General features: G+C 44.2%; 1 long non-coding RNA gene across 1 annotated transcript; it reads right to left on the bottom strand.

Annotated features, from left to right (window-relative positions):
• Positions 1-4,641: 4,641 nt before the first annotated feature.
• LOC105550351 lies at positions 4,642-8,309 on the bottom strand. Its single transcript, XR_001007695.1, has 4 exons — positions 5,881-8,309; positions 5,450-5,619; positions 4,840-5,050; positions 4,642-4,750 (listed from the first exon to the last, which is right to left on the bottom strand). It is a non-coding gene; the product is annotated as an uncharacterized LOC105550351 (long non-coding RNA).
• Between the last annotated feature and the right edge of the window lie 472 nt (positions 8,310-8,781).

Raw genomic sequence — 8,781 nt, 5'->3', positions numbered from 1 at the left:
CAGACACACACACACACACACACATGCACATGATGCAGTGAAAAGCTAGAAGATTCCCACAAGTCTTATGATTTTTTTTCCCGGCCTTCTGCATCCCAGACCAATATAATCAACTAGCAAAGAAATTCTAAGTAATGCCAAGTTGTCTGGTTTTATTTAATGAAGAACCTCTCCAAGAATGCTGTCAGCATGCTGCCTTTCACAGATAAGTAAATATTTATGGCTCCTTGCATGTTAGTTTCGGCAGAGACCAAGACCAAAAATAATTTGCCCTTGTTCACTCGACTTCCTTTCTTAAATGTACAAAGTAAGGCTATGGTTTTCCTCAGTGTATTCTTGTTCATGGCTCACCTAAGAAGATGCCTTTTGGACTGACCTAGGATCCAGCTATCAAAATCCTGCTCACAACTACTCAAGGCCTAGTTCAAACTCCAGCCCCCCATATCTCCTTTTTCAACCCCATCCAAAGAGGGACAAGTCGTTCAACAGTTGATATCTTTCTGCTGTGAAGAGCACTTTCAAAGACTTAATCCTCAAGAGAAAAGTGAGCAAATAAACAATGCACGAGAAAAGAAATACACATACACAAGAGACATATGGAAATGTATTCAACCTCCACCATAAAAGAAATTCCCATTTTAAATATTTTGATCTATCAAACAAACAGCTTTGCAGAGGCTATCTCTTATTTGGAAATCTAGGCTGTCACTCTCCCACAAAGCTCACAGAGCCAACCTTACTTGGGGGACAAATATTTCAAAATAAAGGGGCCTCACTCCCTAGGACTTTCTCTTCTAGGACTTCACCATAAAGAAATATCCAGAGGGCACCCAGTGATCCATGGTAAAAAAAAAACACTGGCCACAACTTCACTGGTAATGTGAAAAAATCAGCAGCAACTTCATGTTTGCCATAAAGGAAATGGTCAAACAATATGATGCGTCTGTCAAAAGACAAAACTGCAACTGACCCTTGAACAACATGGGTTTGAATTTCTTGGGTCCGCTTACATTCAGATTTTCTTCCACCTCGCCATCCAAGACAGCAAGACCAACCCCTCCTCTTCCTCCTCCTCCTCAGCCTACTCAATGGAAAGATGATGGGGATGAAAACCTTTGTGATAAACCATTTCCACTTACTGAACAGCAAATGCATTTTCTTTTCCTTATGACTTTTCAAATAACATTTTTGCTCTAGCTTACTTTATTGTAAGCATACAGCATGTAATACATGTAACATTAAACATATGTATTAAGTGACTGTTTACGTTATTGGAAGGAGTCCAGTCAGCAGTAAGTACTAGCAGCTAAGTTTTGGGGAAGTCAAAATTGTATGTAGAGTTTCAAATGCGTAATGGGTGGGTGGAGAAGAGTGGGCATCCGTAACCCCTGGGGCATTCAAGAGACAACAGCACAACAAATGAGCTGAAAGCGCTCAATTGGCTTTATTTGCAATTCTAGAATCAGGCAACACCTTTTTCCAAAACACAGAATGAGTGATCCAGTGAGCCCTGCAGAATTTGCTTTATTAACAGAGAAGGCTGAAGAAAGCAGAAACAAAGAACAGAGAGAGGATTCGTTACTTTTAGACAGAACAATAGAAAAATAACTGATTCATTAATATCGGGTTACTGCAGGCTTCCTTTTTTGTGTGAGGATTAAAGCAGAGGGAACTTCATTATCATGCGGATTGAGGATTGAAACAGACCTGTTTTGGGAAAGTGGCTGTTATCTCTCTCCCGATTTCTGAGAAGGTCAGATAACAACTGAGTTTAGTTTTGGTGACTGGGAAACTGAAACAGATCCAACACTTCCTTGGACAGTGCTTTCAGATAAACATAGATACTAACTCCTCTGCTCTCAAAGCCTGCAACTTGCATTTGTTTTTTGTTTTGTTTTGTTTTTTAAATTTTATCTTACTTTATGTTCCAGGATACATGTGCAGAACGTGCAGGTTTGTGACATAAGTAAATGTGTGCCATGGTGGTTTGCGGCACCTATCAACCTGTCATCTAGGTATTAAACCCCACGTGCATTAGATATTTGTCCTCATGCTCTCCCTCCCCTCGCCCCCCCCAACAGGCCCTGGGTGTGCTTTTCCCCTCCCTGTGTCCATATTTTCTCATTGTTGAGCTCCCTCTTATAGGTGAGAACATGCGGAGTTTTGTTTTCTGTTCCTGTTGTAGTTAGCTGAGGATAAAGGCTTCCAGCTTCATCCATGTCCCCGCAAAGGACATGTTCTCATTCCTTTTTATGGCTGCATAGTATTCCATGGTGTGTATGTACCATATTTTCTTTATCCAGTCTATCACTGATGGGCATTTGGGTCGGGTCCATGCCTTTGCTATTGTGAATAGTGCTGCAATGAACATACGTGTGCATGTGTCTTTGTAAAATAATGATTTATATTCCTTTGAGTTTATACCCAGTCATGGGATTTCTGGGTCAAATGGTATTTCTGGTCATTTGTTTTATCTGAATTCCTTCCTCAGGAAAATACTCCCAGACCCCTCAAAAAGTAGGAAAGAATTGAAACTCACCAGATCACCACATCCAGACAAGGAGATGCCAGACCCCTCACTCATCATGATTGCTTCCTCACCATTCCCTGGTTCCTGTTTTCCAACACATGTTACATTTCTGCCCTGCTATATAAGTCCCTAATTTTAGACAGCCAGGGAGAGGAATTGGAGACTGACCTCCCATCTCCACGGCTGCGACACCCGATTAAAGCCTTCTCCCTTGGCAATAATTGTTTTCTCAGTAATTGGCTTTCTATGTGGTGAGAAGCAGGGCCTGAACAGAACCCCTGGTGTTTCAGTAACAGCATGTTAGCATGCGGAACTCCATTTTGATTTTTAGTCTGCTCTGTGGAAGCCTAGTGCCGAAGCTTAGTAGAAAACAATAGCCTCCCGTAACTTTTATTTAACACATCTATAAAATGCAACTCTGTGAATTCTTAAAATCGAACCAAAAAAAGTTTGAAAACCATCAAGGACATAGAAAATGTTTACAATATGTTAAGCGGGAGGAAAAAAAGGACAGGATATAAAACCTATATGTATAGATGAATCCCAATTTTGAAAAAATAATAAGACATCTAAATGCCCACAGGCCTGTAAAGAAATGCATAAAAAATTTAACAAGGTTTATCTCTGGATAGCGGGATTACAGGCAGTTTTTATTTTCTGCTTGAAACTTCCCTGTATTTCTGAATGTTCAAAAATAAATTTGTATTACTCCTATATTCAAAAAGCAATGTTTTGCTTTTGTTCTTTGCAGGCTCTGAACCCCCACAGCTCTTGCTGTCAAAATGACTTACCGCAAACTGCACGCGACCCCCAGCTCTGCAAGAACTTGTTCTGGCTTCTGCTCCTGGCTCAGCCTCCTGAAGGCCAGGAATCAAGGCTTCTCCTCCCTTGCTCCTCACCCAAGGTCTACAGGCTCAGCTCTTCTTGCTGTTCTTTAGATTCAAGGGGTACTTGTGCAGATTTGTTACATGGGTATATTGTGTGATGCTGAGGATTGGTGTACAAGTGATTCTACCACCCAGATAGTGAGCATAGTACCGAATAGGTAGTTTTTCAGCCTTTACTGCCTCCTTCCCTTCTAGGAATCCTCAGTAGTCTGTTTTCCATCTTTGTGCCCATGAGTACCCAATGTTCAGCTCCCACTTATAAGTGAGAACATGTGACATTTGCTTTTCTGTTTCTGCGTTAATTTACCTAGAATAATGGCCTCCACCTGCATCCATGTTGCTGCAAAGGACAGGATTTCATTCTTTTTTGTGGCTATGTAGTATTTCATGGTGTAAATGTGCCACATTTTCTTTATCCAATCCACTGCGGGTTAGCACCTGAGCTGGTTCCATGTAGCTGCTATTGTGAATAGCACTGCCATGAATATACGTGAGCAGGTTCATCTTTTTAGTTCAGTTCCTTATTTTTGATGTTTGCCCTCAGTTGCCCACACTCTGGCCACTTAGCTCATACCAACAAACCCCAGAGAAGGTGTCTTGTTTCTGAGGAGTTAGAGGGCAGGAATAGGGAAAGGAAGAAAGAGGAAGTAAGAGGTGTGAGAAATTCTCCTTGGTCATGATAGAAAGCTGTAGAATCAGCTTGGGCGCACGTTTCATTTACAGGAATTTCTTTTTGGGGGGTTATATATCCAACTTTATTTTTTATGATAATCTTTGTATAAATGTATGGGGTGCATGTACAATCATGTTACATGCATAGATTGTGCAGTGGTGAAGTCGGGGCTTTAGAGGATCCATCACCTAAATAACACGCATAGTACCCAATGAGTAATTTCTCATCATCCACCTCCTTCCACCCCGCCCCCTTCTGAGTCTCCATTGTCTACCATTCCACACTGTGCATCCACATGTACACATTATTTAGCTCCCACATATCAGTGACAACACGCAATATTTGTTTTTTTTGTTTCTGGCTTGTTTCACTTAAGGTAATGACCTCCAGTCCCATCCATATTGCTGCAAAAGAAATGATTTTACTTTCTTTTTTATGGCTTAATAGCATTCCATTGTGTATATGTACCATACTTTTTCTGCCCATTTGTTGATGAACACTGGGTTAAATAGTACTACAATAAACATAAAAGTGCAGGTATCTTTTTTATTTAATGATTTCTTTTTACAGAAATTTCTTGATAGTCAGCTGTCATAAGATTGAGAGATGGGGTGATGCTGTGGCCTGCAGTTCCATCTGTGAGCCTCTGCCTTGGCTGGCCTAAAAAGGAAGATGAGGATTTTCAGGCCAGGCATGGTGGCTCACAACTGTAATCGCAGCACTTTGGGAGGCCAAGGCAGGTGGATCACCTGAGGTCGAGAGTTCAAGACCAGCCTGGCCAACATGGTGAAACCTCATCTCTATTAAAAATACAAAAATTAGCCAGGTGTGGTGGCAGGCACCTGTAATCCCAGCTACTCGGGAGGTCAAGGCAGGAGAACCACTTGAACCCAGGAGGTGGAAGTTGCAGTGAGCTGAGATCACGCCACTGCACTCCAGCCTGGGAGACAGAGTGAGACTCTGTCAAAAAAGAGGAAGAAGAAGAAGAGGAAGAGGAAGAGGAAGAAGAAGAGGAGGAGGAGGAAGAGGAAGAGGAGGGGAGGAGGATGGGGGAGGAGGAAGAGGAAGGCAGATGAGGAAGAGGAGGGAGGAAGGACCCTGTGAATGTGCCATTTTGTTTGGTCCTGAAGTGTGTACTTTCCCCATCTTGTCAGTTTCCTGGGAAGACTGTCAGTGCCCCTGATGCCCTGCCCCTCCCTCACAGTCTTCCTGCCATTCTCCCACCCTGGCCAGCAGTGGGAGCATGCTCCAAGCAGCAGGGGGGTGGGTCCTCCCACCATCATAGCCATTGCCGGCCTGAGATGACAGATGCCATTATGGAAGGGACAGAAGAGCTTCCATCTAACCGCTCCCACTGACCTCACCATCCGTGATGCAGATGTACTTGTCACGTCATAAACACTTGGCACCCATTGGCTCTTCCCCAAATGGCCGTCAGAATTGCAGTTTCAACCTCCAGGAGCTCTCCGATGGGCACAGGCTCCACCTACGGCTGGTTTGGAATGGCAAATCCATCACTCTCTCTTTGCCTGTAAAATGCCAAGAAGACTGATCTAAGCAGGTGAGTTCCCACCGATGGCCTGCTGTAGGCCTGAAGGAACACAGATGGCATTTGCAGGAAGATGACATCTCACCATCCCCATCTGAGCAAAGTCTGCCCATCAAACAACCAAAGGACAGCAAGTCTCCCACATAGTGTAAAATGACTTGCAGTGATTCTCTTCCCCAAGGCCAGCCCCAGCTCTCAGACCTCCAGTCCCAACAAGTCCTTTTTTGCAGAGGAGGCTCACCCTGGAACGTGGCTCTCCCAAGGGGAGACGGGAACGGATGTTGACTTCATCCCAGCAGCTTCTGACACCATGCCACTGTCTTTCAACTTTCTCCACCAACAGGGTCAGGCTGTTGACTGGCCTCAAGTGCAGTTAGCCTGACACGGCTAGCAGCCTCAAAACAAATTAAATGAGGCAGGGATGCCGTGCAGTGATGTTCCATTATGTCCCCTCTGCTTCCACACGTGATTCACACTATCACTTTTAGAAGGTGAAGCATCTTATTGAATCAACACCTAATCTGCGCACAGTGTCACAGAGGAGGGGCGAGGGGACAGCGGGAGCATTTTCCCTGATCCTTTTCTTTCCTGAAGACCTCGCTGGAGACAGGCTGGGTGAGGGTGAGGATGAATTGTGAGGAACCCTGACCCTGTTTCAGGTAAGCTTCTGATTTACTGTTCACTGTGCTTTCTAACGAATAATTTTTATATAATAATGCCACCAGTAAGCACCAAACCCTTCTTCTTGGGAATGCAATTAAGGGAAAAATTAGCAATAAATTGTTTTCAGTACTTAACCCAGCTCCAAATTTATGGCTGCTGGAATTTATTGTTTCGGGGGCCTGAAAAATGGCGATTAATTTTATCCCATTTCCTGCCATTCACCCTCAAAACTGAAATGTAAATAAGGAACAGTTTTCAGCCTCGAATTTTCCTGCCTGTTACAAACCTCAAACTACAGCTCTACAGACAGCTACCTCTGAAGGCTCCTGAAGCTTAGAAACAGAGAGGAAAACACCCCTTTATCTGCAAGTGTCTCCTCTACTTCTTCCACCGCTGCAATTGCTGGAAGCTCCACGAGTGCCCTCGGTGCACAGATGTGCTTTACAACAGAGTGACTGTAAATGAGAAAACACTAAGTTAGGCTCTGACGGCCAATGCTGGATGTATCAGTTTGCCCTATAAATAAGCACTGATCACCTCCATTTTATTGAACTCATTTTCCAGGCAAGCAAAGACCACAAGATTCTTCTGCACATTTTCTCTTTACACCCTCTAGTACTGCTGCTACTGTCAGCTCCGACAGATTTATAGCCCATTCATTCATGGGAACAAAAACCCTGCCACGGCTGGTCATGGGACACGCAATAGCAGTTAGTTCAAAAGATAACAGCTGCAATACCTCACCTCTCCATTCAGCACTACAGAGCCAGCACTACTTCGGAGGTAATAAATGCTTCTTGTTGGTGTGCTTTGAGTCATAATCCTGGAATAACTGTGGTCGGCCTCATCCCGGGCCCCGCCCCTAGGGAAACTGCTTTCTGCCACTCCCCAACACCCACCCCGCACCTCACTCCAGCCCCTTTCTGCCAGAAAACAGGGGGTGGGGGGGAGGCGGTTTGAAGGCAGCCCACTGCGTAACCAAAAAGTAGACCCCGTCTCCTTTTTCCAGTCCACCCAACACAAGCTGGGTTGCTGAACCTTTACAACTCAAGCAATTAGGCAACGCTGAGAAGCCGAGCTTCCTCGTGGTAAGTGGCAATGTGGGTATATGCATTCTCCTTGCAAACTGATCAGAAACAGAGGCTGGGGCATGAGCCCTGTCCCAACAAGAGGAGGCAGCTGGTCTGACTAGTCCACCACCATCTTCAGAGCTTGGACACACACAACCAGCATGTATTAAAAGAATCCATGATTTTTTTTTTTTAAGTAGTGAATGACCTGGGGAGGAATAGAGGATCTGTTCCACCCGCCTCACTCAGAGCAGGAACAGGTTTAATGCAAGAAGCAATACAGTGGTGAAGCGTTCTCCCTCATTTTGAAGTCAGCCTTTCCACCCACAGGCCTCAGTTTGCTCATCTGTAAAATCGGGCTGTTAACTCTACCTATTCTACCAACAAATCAGGGATTTGTTGCTAGAATTAAACATAAAAAGTAAATACCTTTAAAAATTTAGCACAATGCCAACCAAGTACTATGTGTTATCCAATAAATTAATTAATTTAGTTGAAGAAATCAGGTATGCATACAAGAAACTTTAAGAAAGATCACTAGAAGACAAGGTCATTGACGATCAAACTTTAGGGAAATGCTTCCATTTTTGAAACCCTCCAACAAGACACAGACACCTGCCCCCACCTCTACCTCCACCAATGCTCTGTGGCCTATATTTTTCAGATATGTCTTATTGTCGCTGTTAGTCTGATGTCCCGACAATCAAACTGCAAAGAGAAAAAGGCCAGTCATGCAGAAATCCAAGAGCCTTGCCTCTGGGATCAGCCCACCCTAGCTATGGGTCCAGGTGGGAGATGGGGCATGGAGATATGGCTGGCCCAGGTCAGGTAGTTGAAATGGAAGTTGAGAGCCTCCAGGCTGCAGAAGGCACCAGAGAGAGAAGCCGAAGTCAAACTCCCCACAAAGACGCACAGTTCGGTGGGGAAAGAGAAGGCTGTGAAACGCATAGAACATGACACTGGGCATCAGTTGCTATCAGTGCCTTCCTCCCTAATCAATCAGCTTTTATTGTGATGCCTCTAGGTCCGCTCATAAGGCCTCAGCTCATAAGGCCGGAAAGCCGCTTCGGCAGCAGTTTAAAATGTTTCCAGTTTAATAATCCCTGCTAATTGAAAGCAGCTCAGAAAAGGGGGTTGGAAGCAAACCAGCACCGTTTATGGCAACACTGCTGTTCCTAAGGGAAAGAAAATAACCTTTGATGCTGCAGGGGGAACCTGCCTCCCTGTCCCCAAACAAACTAATTCCCACAACTGTCTTCTTTGGCACCAGAGCTGTTTCTTCTTATGTTTTAATTGTAGAATGTTATAGCAGCAGAATTGCTGTGAAACCTGTTTTTAATCTGCGGAAAGTTAACCACCCCCCTGCTGTAAAAACTGGATTTTTTTTTCTTCAACCGAGAATTACATTC

The sequence above is a fragment of the Mandrillus leucophaeus genome, unplaced genomic scaffold (genome assembly GCF_000951045.1).
Source record: "Mandrillus leucophaeus isolate KB7577 unplaced genomic scaffold, Mleu.le_1.0 Scaffold48, whole genome shotgun sequence".
Taxonomy (NCBI): Eukaryota; Metazoa; Chordata; class Mammalia; order Primates; family Cercopithecidae; genus Mandrillus; species Mandrillus leucophaeus.
The sequence above is the reverse complement of the archived record's forward strand: the minus strand, read 5'-3'. Positions and strand labels throughout refer to the sequence as shown.